General features: G+C 30.7%; 1 long non-coding RNA gene across 4 annotated transcripts; it reads right to left on the bottom strand.

The window, feature by feature from the left end:
* Positions 1 to 461: 461 nt before the first annotated feature.
* Positions 462 to 3910, bottom strand: LOC139891851 (uncharacterized). 4 transcript variants are annotated; one of them, XR_011773871.1, is made up of 11 exons: positions 3686 to 3910; positions 3230 to 3277; positions 2822 to 2993; positions 2689 to 2730; positions 2256 to 2595; positions 2001 to 2167; positions 1674 to 1879; positions 1316 to 1578; positions 1045 to 1188; positions 701 to 858; positions 462 to 605 (listed from the first exon to the last, which is right to left on the bottom strand). It is a non-coding gene; the product is annotated as an uncharacterized lncRNA (long non-coding RNA). The 4 variants fall into 4 exon arrangements; XR_011773870.1 differs by having other exon boundaries at positions 463 to 605; positions 1316 to 1345; positions 1456 to 1578; positions 1674 to 2167; XR_011773869.1 differs by having other exon boundaries at positions 1674 to 2167.
* Positions 3911 to 13241: the final 9331 nt, after the last annotated feature.

Here is a 13241-nt window from a genome sequence, read left to right as displayed (position 1 = left end):
ATAATAATTTACATTATACATATATTATTTTATTTTTCAAAAACATTACACACGATGACTTTTCTAAATTTCATTGTAGTTTTTATCTGACCATTCATTGATGAATTCATTTATAAATCGGTAACGTTACACGTGATGACTGTTTTAAATTTTTATAGTTAATTACATTAAAACATTCCACAATATTTTTTTTTCTATTACACTCGATGAATGTTTTAAAATCCTAAGTACTTTTTAATTTGGATAACATTACACCCGAGTATATTTACATGTTTTTTTTCTATATTTCGATAACATTACACACGAGTAATGTTTTAAATTTCATTGTATTTCATGTACTCAATCATTTATATTATTTCATTTTTTGATAACATTACACATGATTAACGTTTTATAAGTTTCATTGTATATATTAATTTGAATTTCATCAATTAATTCATTCATTTGAGTTTCATTGTTTTAAATTTTTTCATATTGATGAATATTAGTTAATATTCATTTTGATGAATACTAGAAAAGTCCGGTCGCGCGTTGCTGCGACACGTTTAGTACTAATTTTTTTGTAACATTAATGGTATAGTAAGACACATCAATAACAGTCGCCCCTGCAAATACAGCAATATTCTATAAGGACCATTCCGATGCAAATATATAGTCATGAAACAAATAGAAAGAACATGTAAACAACCAAACATTGTACCTTCTAAATTTGAGTGGGTTTGAGTGGACAACCTTGCATATGCAGCCGCATCGGTAGAAGAATCATAAGTAATAGGACGTTGTGACGTTTGCATACCAATTCGAGAACTTTAGGAAATAAAATGAATTACACTACTGCTACTCTTCATTACAATCAACCTACCAGGCAACAAAAGTGATGTATCACTAACATGATAGCCAAAGGAACTACACCATGTATCAGTATCTCTATTTTGCCTCCTTTTAGGTGGCGTGCTTTCAAGCAACAACTATTAACAAAAAAGGGTCTAACAAATCTTCCCTAAGTTGACTTAATTTGACTTTTGCAGTAAAAAAAAGAGCTACCTTGATCAACTTTACCATTACATTCTTTCTTAATCTCCTTGCCACATTTTTCATCTGTTAACACTCCAAGCTACCTAAAATTTGTGTTGCAGTTGCTACAAATGTTGTGTCAATCACCCATATCTTGGTAGAATGAAGAAATGCCTGTATTTCAATGAATGATAACATTTAAGCAAAAAAACAAAAAGCATATATCATAACAAAGCAAAACCAAAAACATGTATCATAACATCAGGAGGGGAAAAATCTCAGTTTTCAAAGTTAAACGTACATTCGAGGTGTGTACTGATGGCCATTGATGCTGTTAGAATGACAATAGTCAGAAGCATAAATAACAAAGCATGTAGACAGCATTGCATAGACACAAATAATACGTAAGTAAAAAAGACCAAAGAATAATGTTACACTGACCACCTAGCGTCTGAGTAGTATTTATAGGGTCAATTTCAGTTGACTGAACAGGTAAAAACAAAGAAATTGTTGGGCTTCCCTGGTGGCTAAATACAACAGGCTAATCAGCAACGGCATTTGAAACTGTCAACATACCAACTATTAGTAACATACAACATAAACTACCAGACAATGATGAAGAGGGAAACAAATAACAAATAAGCGAAAGATTATAATACCTGCAGCAAATGCGCTTTATTCTGCTACTGAATCGTCGCCAAATATCGAAGGCAGCATAGGCGATGCCGGAGCAGGTACAGGTGCGGCAGTTACAACAGGGATCGACGTCTCGGGAACATGAACAATAGACAGAAAATTACAATACTCTAATGGGTGTTCCATCAATTGTTCGACATGCAGACTATCGTAGGTACCGTTAATAATACTGGAATAAATCATATAATCACATTAGAAATGATACACTAATAATTTCAAGTCAATGGAAACTTATAAAGAACGATAATAATACTGGAAACATTTACACTACTATCCGAAACAGCCCTTACAGTAGAAGCAAAAGAAATAGGTTGATGGCAGTTAAGAAGATGTTCACTCAAACTACCCGCAACCATAGGAATGCACGACCCACCAATAAGAGCGGAAGCTATACAGCCATGATACGCTAACGGATATTCAAGTAACTATTTAACATGGAACTCTTTCAAACTGTCAACTGCAGATAGATTGTCCACTTTAAGAAATCACAAACAAAACACATATAATTTCAAAAGAAAAAAAGTGATGAGAGTCAGGGATGTTACCTAACATACTTGTATTATATTCCGGGTTGAACCACCATCTGACACCGAAGAAACACAAACAACAGGCCTCGAAAATGTACTACGACGTTTACGATTACGATATTCTAATAGATGGTCATTCAAGCTGTCGACATGCATACTACTACCACTCCCAGATGGTCATTCAAGCTGCCAATATACAGATACCTCTTCACCATCATAATCAAAGCTATAACCATCCAATTAGTGTTCATCATCTTCACCTTCAGTTTCATCATCATTATATTTGATATCATTTCTTTTTTATGGTTCTTGTCGTATTCTACATTCCTATCATTGCCACAATTCTTGTTGGAGTCGACTGAAAGAATACGAACAAAGTTGAAAAATATTATAGGAAAATACAGGTATTTAGGCCTCATAGCTTTAAGTAACAACGATCCCGAGAACATACCCGAAAGTTGAAAGCTTGTGCCAAAATGCAAGATCATGTTGTCTGAGTAGAAACGCGTTCATAATTACATTGCAAAGTACGTATGCAAATAGACATAAACGTAGTATTACGTGTGTAAAAAATGCATAGACACCTTTTTTCTCTTGAGAAGACCGTAGGGCAAAACTGTAACAGCTGGAGCAGTACAAATAGCCACATATAGCATTTTTTATCAGCTTATTTCTTCGTAATTTCTTCGAGTGTTCTAGAGTTAATTTCTTCTCGTGTTCTAGAGTCTCTTAAACGTAAAGAACCATGCATGTCTCCTTACAAATGCACCAGTGAGATAAATTTCAAAAAAAAAACATATAAACTATGAAGACGGGCTATAGTAATATCAATTAAACACTTGTAAAAGTCAGCACAGTCTGCCGATGCGTCGGTTTGGGGACTAATACGTCCCATAACCCAAAAATGCATGAAAAGTCGTTCAACATCAAAACGTCGGGTGAAAGTTGGAAAGACAACAATCAATGATTATACAAAACAAATAAAAAATTACCGTTATACAAAAGGATCTTCAAAACAACTCCAAGATTTGCAGAGCAACCTACAAACATCAGATGAACCATAACAACATTAGAACGCGAAAATATTGTCCACCAAAGCAACGACTGAACAAACGATAATGTAGTGTGCATCAGAATTAACCTTTTCAATTAGTTATTCAATATGTTTATTATCAAATAATTGTCTTCCCCTTTCCCATTCTTTTGATAACCCCAATTATAACATTTACGAAAGTCACAATTACACAAAATAAATGCAGACACATACTCTGTTGGTATTCGTTTGCTTACCGAATGACTATAATGTATTATTTATACATATTCATATATAATCCACATATAAACCCTAATATAACTATACTAATATATCAGTTAGAATGATTAACTATTAACAAATAATTTCAAAAGTGATGTCTAAAATAAACTCATAAAACCTATTATGCGCTCACCAATTCCAAATCGGAGTTGAAGATTTGTAACCAATGAAAAGGAGGAAAAAATTCTCAAAAATTTGATAATTGTCAATACATATCCGATACTGATTTCGTTGATGAACATGTTTTCTGAATTTCTTGATGAGCTTCATATTACATTACTAATAACATTGCGTTTAGATTGTAACCTAGTCGGGTAAATCCTTGATGGAGATGTCGGTGGATGAAGGGAGGAAGATGGTTGTTGTGCGATCTTTATTTTAATGAAGATGGCAGTGGATATTGTGGGGAATTTTAGGGAAGAAGGACCTGGAGAAACAGCGAAGGGGACGGTGGGGTTTTTATATTTTGAGGAGCGGGATGTCGTTTTGGGGATTTTGGTAAAGGAAACGACCAAACTTTGGGTGACAATTAGTATATATAGGAGGGTGACAATTAGTATATAAAGGAAATTAGATAACATTCATCGAACAGAATATTATTTATCATTCAGTACAGTTTCTTTTGTTTTTTATACATAATATGTTAATACTCTTCTTGATTAATATTAATGCTACGTTAATTTCTTTCTTTTTTATATATTTTTTATAAGTTTGATGCTATAACTCATCTTGATTATAAATTTTTCCACGAATTTTTAAATTTATAACACAAAATGCATAATATTACATATGTTGACTGTTATGGTCCTGGGTGATATTGGTAAATATTTACAAAAATGCCATTGTGTCAAAAAGTTGAGATATTTACAAATATGCCACCACGTCAGAAAGTTGAGTTATTTACAAAAATGCCACCGCGTCAGAAAGTTGAGTTATTTACAAAACTGCCACGACGTCTTTTTGTACACAAATGACAATCATACCCTTTACTTCCCCCTTCCCCCCAAAAATTCACTTCCCCCTTGATTATGAATATATATATATATATATATATATATATATATATATATATATATATATATATATATATATATATATATATATATATATATATATATATATATATATATATATATATATATTGAAGCGACCCGTCCTAATCCATAAGGACGAATATATTACATTTGGTTACATCGCGAGGTACTTGGTTACATCGCGAGGTACTTGACCTCTATATGATACATTTTACAAACATTGCATTCGTTTTTAAAAGACAAACTTTTATTACTTCGAAAGTTGACGGCATGCATACCATTTCCTAATTTATCCAACTATAATTGACTTAACAATAGTCTTGATGAACTCAACGACTCGAATGCAACGTCTTTTGAAATATGTCATGAAAGACTCCAAGTAATGTCTCTAATATGAGCTAATGCACAGCGAAAGATTTCTTTCATACCTGAGAATAAACATGCTTTAAAGTGTCAACCAAAAGGTTGGTGAGTTCATTAGTTTATCATAAATAATCATTTCATAATTTTAATAGACCACAAGAATTTTATTTCCAGTTCTCATAAATATACGTCCCATGCATAGAGACAAAAATCATTCATATGGAGTGAACACCTGGTAACCGACATTAACAAGATGCATATAAGAACATCCCCTATCATTCCGGGAAATCCTTCGGACATGATATATAAAAAAACATCGAAGTACTAAAGCATCCGGTACTTTGGATGGGGTTCGTCGGGCCCATAGATCTATCTTTAGGATTCGCGTCAATTAGGCGTGCACTAATTCTCAAAATTAGTGATGTTCCCTAATTCTTAGGTTACCAAGCAAAAAGGGGAATATTCGGCTTTGATCATTCAACCATATAATGTAGTTTTGATTACTTGTGTCTATTTCGTAAAACATTTATAAAAATTGCGCATTTATTCTTAGCCCAAAAAATATAAAGGGTAAAAAAAGCAAATGAAACTCACCTTTCTGTATTTTGTAGTAAAAATACATATTACAAAACTGAACAATGCAGAGTTGGCCTCGGATTCACGAACCTATATCATTCGTATATATATTAAAATATATACTTGTAATCGGATAAATATATATTTTTTATTATTAGTGATGTAATTTATATTCTTAATAATTCATAAGTTCCATTATTTATTTATATATTTTCATTTTATATATATATTTTTTGTTAATATAGTTAAGTTGTGTACTAAGTATACTTATATTTAAAATCTTTATTTTTACACCTATGACCTTAATAACGTCATTAGAACTTTTATTTTAGTAGTCATAATTATTTTAATAATAATGATATAGATAATACTGATAGTAATAATAATGATAGTAAAATAATAATTTTAATAAAAATGATAGATTTAAAAGTAATGATACTTTTAGTAATAATAACAATAATACTATTTATTTTTATAACATTGATACTAATAATTATGTTTATAATAACATAATGTATTGTTTCATAATGATAATAACGTTAATAATCCTAATCATAATATTTATAACAATAATATTATCGACAATAATAATAATAATACTTATAATAATAATATTAATAACAGTGATTTTTAATAAAAATGAAAAGTTTGCTAATTAATATAATGAAAATAATACTTCTGATAATAATACTAATAATAATCATGATAATTACAATACTTGTAATAACCTTAATTAATAATAATAATAATAATAATAATAATAATAATAATAATAATAATAATAATAATAATAATAATAATAATAATAATAATAATAATAATAATAATAATAATAATAAAAGTAAAAGTTATTGTGTATACCATTGAAGCCTTGTCTAAAAAGAATCACCCCATACCAGGCTCGAACGCAAGACCTCTCGCTCACCCGACTTATCCCCTAACCCGCTGCTCTACTGCTTCTTTTCTGTCTTAATTACACATTTAATTTTTTTATAACGTATTGTTATCTGTTTCTATCTTCTTCTTCTATCCCTCGATCGTCTAGAGATCAAACCAACTCACACACCATAATTTCATTTAGTTTTAGAATTCCTAATTAAAATAAAAACGTTTATGATTTCAATTAAACAACCAAAAATAAAATTTAAAAAGACCTGCTGCAGCATCGTGAACTAGAATAAGAACTCAATTGGTGATTTTGAGATTGGGACTGTTATAGTCCACAACATCTAAATGAAAAAGGTTAATAATCATTCCTATAAACTTTTTGAACCTTCAATTTCACTTGAATCACAACAGAAACTTCGAATTTAATTGAAGAACATTCGTTGACTTTTTGACACATAAACTTTGACTTGAAAAATTAAACATTGATACAAAGAATTGGGACTTGAAATCTTACAGAGAGTTTTAAAAGAGGATTACTAATAGAATTGTATTAATAGATTTTTTTTATAAAACGTAAATTTGATGTTTTGGAAAATTAACTCAAGAACAGAGTTAATAACTGTTCTTCATTCCTTTCTTGTTTCTTTCGCTTAATTAAGGGATGTGGAAGGTTTTTATGATTGATAATTGATAATGTGGACTGAATGGTACCACTTAACACTATAAACGATCTAGTTTAATAGCAATAAAGGTCGACAATTTCTCTATCAGAGTCAGAGATAAATAAAATAAAAATATAAAAGCAGAATGGATCGGTTAGCAGGCTTTTAGAATTACATTTGTGATTTAACATAGATTGGTACGACCCAAATAGCAAAAATTCAATCAGCTACAGCTTCGAATATAATTGAAAACAGATTACTACTTTTCTGTATTTATATACATATAATTATTCTTATATATAATTTCTTAAATATATATTTGTTTTGGTATATGTATATGTCGAAATATATATCTGTTTATATATATATATATATATATATATATATATATATATATATATATATATATATATATTTGATTTTATATATATATCAGGTTTTATGTATCCTTATCAGCATTTATCTTTTGTATTTAATTCCTATTAATTGATAAATATTAATAATAATAATATTGTTAATGTTATAAATAAAAAAAATACTAATAATAATAATAATAGAAATACTGTAATTATTAATTTTAATAATAATAATGATTCTTAGTACTTAATAAATATAAGATTTTAATAATACAAATAATATTATAAATAATAATAATAAAACTTAAAATACTATATTAGTAATAATAATAATATTTTTATCATTATTGATAATGGTAATAATAACTATAGTAATAATAATACTAATTATTATACTAATAATAATGATATAACAATTTATACATATCAAATATCATATCCGTATTTTAATATTATAATTCATGATATTAACATTTATTTTAAGAATGAAAGTAATAATATTATAACATACATATTTTTAACTTATATTATATATATATATATATATATATATATATATATATATATATATATATATATATATATATATATATATATATATATATATATATATATATATATATATATATATATATATATATATTATCTATGTAATATCTAATAATCATATGATACATTATATAATAACTTCTCTTGAATACTTATTATTTATAATTTTTATTACAATACACATATAATGATAATTATACATGGAGATCATTTATAATTATATATATAAATTCCTTTTAAGTTACACTTAATTATTTTGTATCTTGTTTTTACATCTGTATATGTATACATATTTAATTACAAACAATTATTCGTGAATCGTCAGAATTTGGTCGAGATTAAATGAATGTATGAACATAGTTTTAAAATGTTTGAGATACAATTTTACAGACTTTGCTTAACGTGTCGGAAACATATAAAGATTAAGTTTAAATTTGGTTGAAAATTTTCGGGTCGTCACATATATATATATATATATATATATATATATATATATATATATATATATATATATATATATATATATATATATATAGGCAGGATCAATGGGGAAGTAACCAATCGGGGGGAAGCGGGGGGAAGAAGAAAAAAAATTTCGGGTTTTTGAAAAAAAAAATTCCGGCATCAAGATCACACGAAAATATGAACATTTAGAAGAGAAACTTCGTGATGAATGTTATTATTTAGGCGGTAAAACGATCGACAAAAATAACATTCAAGATAATATTGTTCGTGAAGAATATGAACGTTTTTTTTCTTCATGTTTTGTGAAGTAAAATTTAGCCCGATTTAGAGTTTAGGGTTTAGGGTTTAGGGTTTGGTGTTTTGAGTTTATTCCATAAACCCAAAACACCAAACCCTAAACCCTAAACCCTAAACTCTAAACCGTTCGTGTTAAAAACTCAATCTAAATCCTAAATCTAAACCCTAAACCCTAAATTTCTAAACCCTAATATCTAAACCATATATACCCTAATATCTAAACCCTAATATCTAAACTCCAATAGCTAAAACCTCAATATACGCTCGAAAAACACTATAATTATTATATATTACTTCTTCGAGCATTTTCCCACCAAAATAAAAACTGTTAGGACCCCGAAGTTGTATAGTGTTAATGTGAAATAAGCTTAAATGAAGGTTCCTTAGAAGAGGGCTATATAAGGAACCTAAGTAGTCCTAATTAGATAGCCATTGCATTGTAACCGAGTTCTAGAAGCTGTGGAATGTAATTTTACCGATTCTCTCTAATACCGAGTCGCATTCTTACATACCGAATCTCTCTTTATCTTATCATTTCTCTCAATCTCAACATAATCTGACCTATCATTTGGTATCAGAGCTTCCAGGAAGTGATTCTACATCACTATATCGATCCAGAGATTGTAGATTACAGAATCTGAATACTCTCGGTATTTTGAATCACATTCGGTATTATCGAATTTGATAATCTGACGTTCAGATTCTTGTGATAAGTTCAGCGAAGGTGCATTAGGTCTTTTAGAAAGAGTTTCGATCATCATTACAGCTTTTTAACTTCAATTATGGAGAATCAAGTTGATTTTTAGAGTTTGTGGCTAAAACTCTCGGTATTGCTTAATTCAAGCTTGATTCTGGATTTTTGTGAAGATTTAAGGATTCAGTTGTGTTCGTTAGGTGTTAAATCATATTTCTGATGGTTCAATTTCTTCAATTCATCAAGTTTTGAAGATTTGATCAACATTCGGTATCGTAACTGTCATACCGAGTCTGCTTCATTACTTAAATTCATCTTAAGTGTTGCAGATTGTGGTGTGATCATGATTCTATCACATTCGGTTTGATTATACGCAGCTAATTGGTGTGGTTTGAGAAAGGATTCTGTCATATTTCTAAGTTTTAAACTTAGACTCGGTATTGTCAACTGCTACAGTTGACATTCGGTATCCTATACTTTCGGTATCTTTGATATTTTGTGTGATACTAACTTGTTTCCTTGTACAGCAAGGTTACAGAATCTAATTCAAAAGGATTGAATTGAGTTTGAACTTCAAATTCATACAGAATCTGACTACCGAGTCAGATACAGAATCTGAGTTTCTGTATCACTTAATCCATTGTTTTAAGTGATTACCGGCTACAATTCTTGTGATTACCGAATCTATACTGAATCTGGGTGTGTCACCTGTATTTCTGATCAGTTTCTTATACAGAATCTGATATACAGAATCTTTACCGAATCTGCTACAGTACCGAATCTGATACAGAATCTGACATTCTGATCAGATTGTTGTGATTTTTCATCTTAGATTTGTGTAATACAGAATCTTTACCGAATCTACCTCATTTTCAAGATGTCTACTCAAGATACTTTGATCATTGGATCAGATTCCCGTCCTCCAGTGTTGTTTGATGGCAAGTACACTCAGTGGCTTCACCGTATCACTCAGTACATAGACTATAAGGGTGAGAAAGTAAAGTACATTTAGGCTTCTCTGAGAGATGGTCCAGTTGTTGATTATCATCCGGATACTGGTATGCCAATTCCAGTCTATGAACTTTCTGGTGATAAGCGTGAGAGAGCTCAGGGTGACATAGAGGCAAAGAATATTGTTATGCAAGCTATCCCGTATGAATTGTTTGAAAATGTTGATAGCAACACAACAGCAAAAGATATATGGGATGAGATCAAACGACGGCAAGAAGGTTATGACATGTCAGACGTTACTAAATTGAATAAGGCTCTGAGATTCTATGAAGATTTCAAGCAGGAAACTGATGAACCACTCAAGGATACCTATCGTCGTTTCAATGGTGTTCTCAATGAGTTGAAAAGGTGCAAGATCATAAAAGTAAATGCTGAAGTCAACATGAAGTTTCTCAAAAAGCTCAATGCTGATTGGCTTCCTTATGGAACCATTGTTCGATCTACTAAAGAGATTGACAAGTTGACTATTCATGAGCTTGTTGGAGTTCTTATGCATTACCAACCTGAAGTGTCTAAACTTCAAGAAGGAAGGAAAGAGTCTTCTCCGGGCGATCCACTTGCCCTAATTGCCAAAAAGAAGAGCAAATCGTTGACGTCTTCCAAAAGCTTGTCTAAGAAAGTGCTTGTAGAAGAATCAACTGATTCAGAAGATTTGAATCTTTCTGATGTTGATGATTCTCACCTTGAATTAGTCAAGATGGAAGCCATGTTCACAAAAGCCTTGAACAAACACAAGTTTAAAGGCAAATCAAGCAATCAACGCAAAAACTCGTCATCTTCCTCGTACTACAAGAAAGCTGATCAATCTAAACAACAACGTGCTGATGATTCCAAGAAGGAAGATTCAATTTGTTTTAATTGTGGCAAAGCTGGTCATTATTCTCGTGAGTGCAAGATGCCTAAGAAGAAGGACACAGCTTACTACAAGAAGAAAATGTTGATGGCTAAGATTGGGAAAACTGGGGGAGAGCTAAAACTGGTTGATGATACTTGGTTTAACTGTACTGACGATTCAGATTCAGAGGTGGAACATGCAAATGTTTGCAAGGTGACAAAGCTCATCAAAGCTAAGGAAGCAATGGAGAATTCTGACTCAACATCCGATGATGATGATGAGGTACAATCAACTGAATTCTCACCTGATTTTATAAAAATGCAAAATGCCTTGATGAAGAATCTGGTCTCAATGTCAAAAGAAGTCAAAGGCTTAAAATCTGAAAACAAGGTTTTAAAAGATAAAATCAAAATGAATGAGACCAGACCTTCCTCATCCAAATTGAAAATGGATGTGCAACGATTGACCCTGCAACACAACTCTACGGAAACTGAGTTGGAAGATCTGAAAAAGATAATTCATCCGATTAAAGTTGAAAGAACTGATTATCATTTAAAATCGGAACGACTTGCAGAAAAAGTTCAATTTTTAGAAAAGGATCTTTCTGATTTGAAAAACTAACATGAACCCACACTTTCAAAACTAAACAAGAAAATCGTTCAATTGGAAAACACCATAATTGAAAAGAACACTGAAATTTCTTTATTGTCAAAAGAATCTTTTCAAATGAAAGCACAACTTGCTCGATATGAGAAAAAACTCTATCGAACAGAGCAATCCAAAGCTATCATGGATATGGAACTTTCAAAACAAACGATTTTCATGAATAGACCAAAAACGATTTATGGTGAAAAGTGGGGGTTGGGTTATCAAGATCCGAAAATTTTGGAAGATGCTTCCAAAAAGATTCCAGGATTATATCATTCTGATTATTTTCAAGCCGGTTTACCATCGCATTTTGTACATGCTTCTGATGCTGATTTTGATGATATTATTTTGAATCGTAAATCTAGGAAATACCATCAAATTAGCTTAATGTATGAAAAAATCAATGCTAAGATAGGTAAATCGAATCCTGATTTCTTGAAAAATCTTGTTGAAACTGAAAAGAACATGCAACGTGAAGATTATGTGCCTAAGCGTAGACTGGTTTATATCCCAACACTCATGCTAGAGAAATACATTTTAATGCTTGAGAATGAAGTGTTTAACAAACCTAGTTCTAGCATTACTGCAATAGATGAGGTGTTTGATGAACCAATTTTTGATGTGAAACCAATTCTACCAACTTTACCTGCATGTTCAGATGATGTTTTCCGTGAAGACCTAGCACATGAACTAACTGTCTTCTTTGAGACAGATTCTCTAGGTCAAAATTCTTTAGATGAAAAAGTAGAACCTCAGAATGAATCGAACATTGAACCTTTGATAGATTTTGAAAGTCAACTTGATCCTTTGCATGATTATTACTTGCATTTGCCTGCTGTACGTGATTTGAATCGTATAGTAGCTCAACTTGAACAGGAGAATATTGACTTGCAACTTAAGTGCCAATCATTAGAACAAATGCTTGCTTTGTGTGATAAATTGCCTTCACTGCCTAAGAAAGAATGTACTTATGCTTTTAAGTGAAAGGACCCGTCCTAATCCATCTGGATGAAGTCCATATCGATTATAAACGATTCACAACAGTTGATTACATCGCGAGGTACTTGACCTCTATATGATACATTATACAAACATTGCATTCGTTTTTGAAAAGATAATCTTTCATTAACATTGAAAGTTGACAACATGCATACTATATCATAATAAGTCCAACTATAATTGACTTAATAATAATCTTGATGAACTTGATGACTCGAATGCAACATCTTTTGAAATATGCTATGAATGACTCCAAGTAATGTCCTTAAAATGAGCAAATGCACAGCGGAAGATTTATCGCATACCTGAGAA

This window comes from Rutidosis leptorrhynchoides, chromosome 2, assembly GCF_046630445.1.
Source record: "Rutidosis leptorrhynchoides isolate AG116_Rl617_1_P2 chromosome 2, CSIRO_AGI_Rlap_v1, whole genome shotgun sequence".
Lineage (NCBI taxonomy): Eukaryota > Viridiplantae > Streptophyta > Magnoliopsida > Asterales > Asteraceae > Rutidosis > Rutidosis leptorrhynchoides.
Note: the sequence above shows the minus strand (reverse complement) of the source record. Positions and strands in the feature narration are given on the sequence as shown.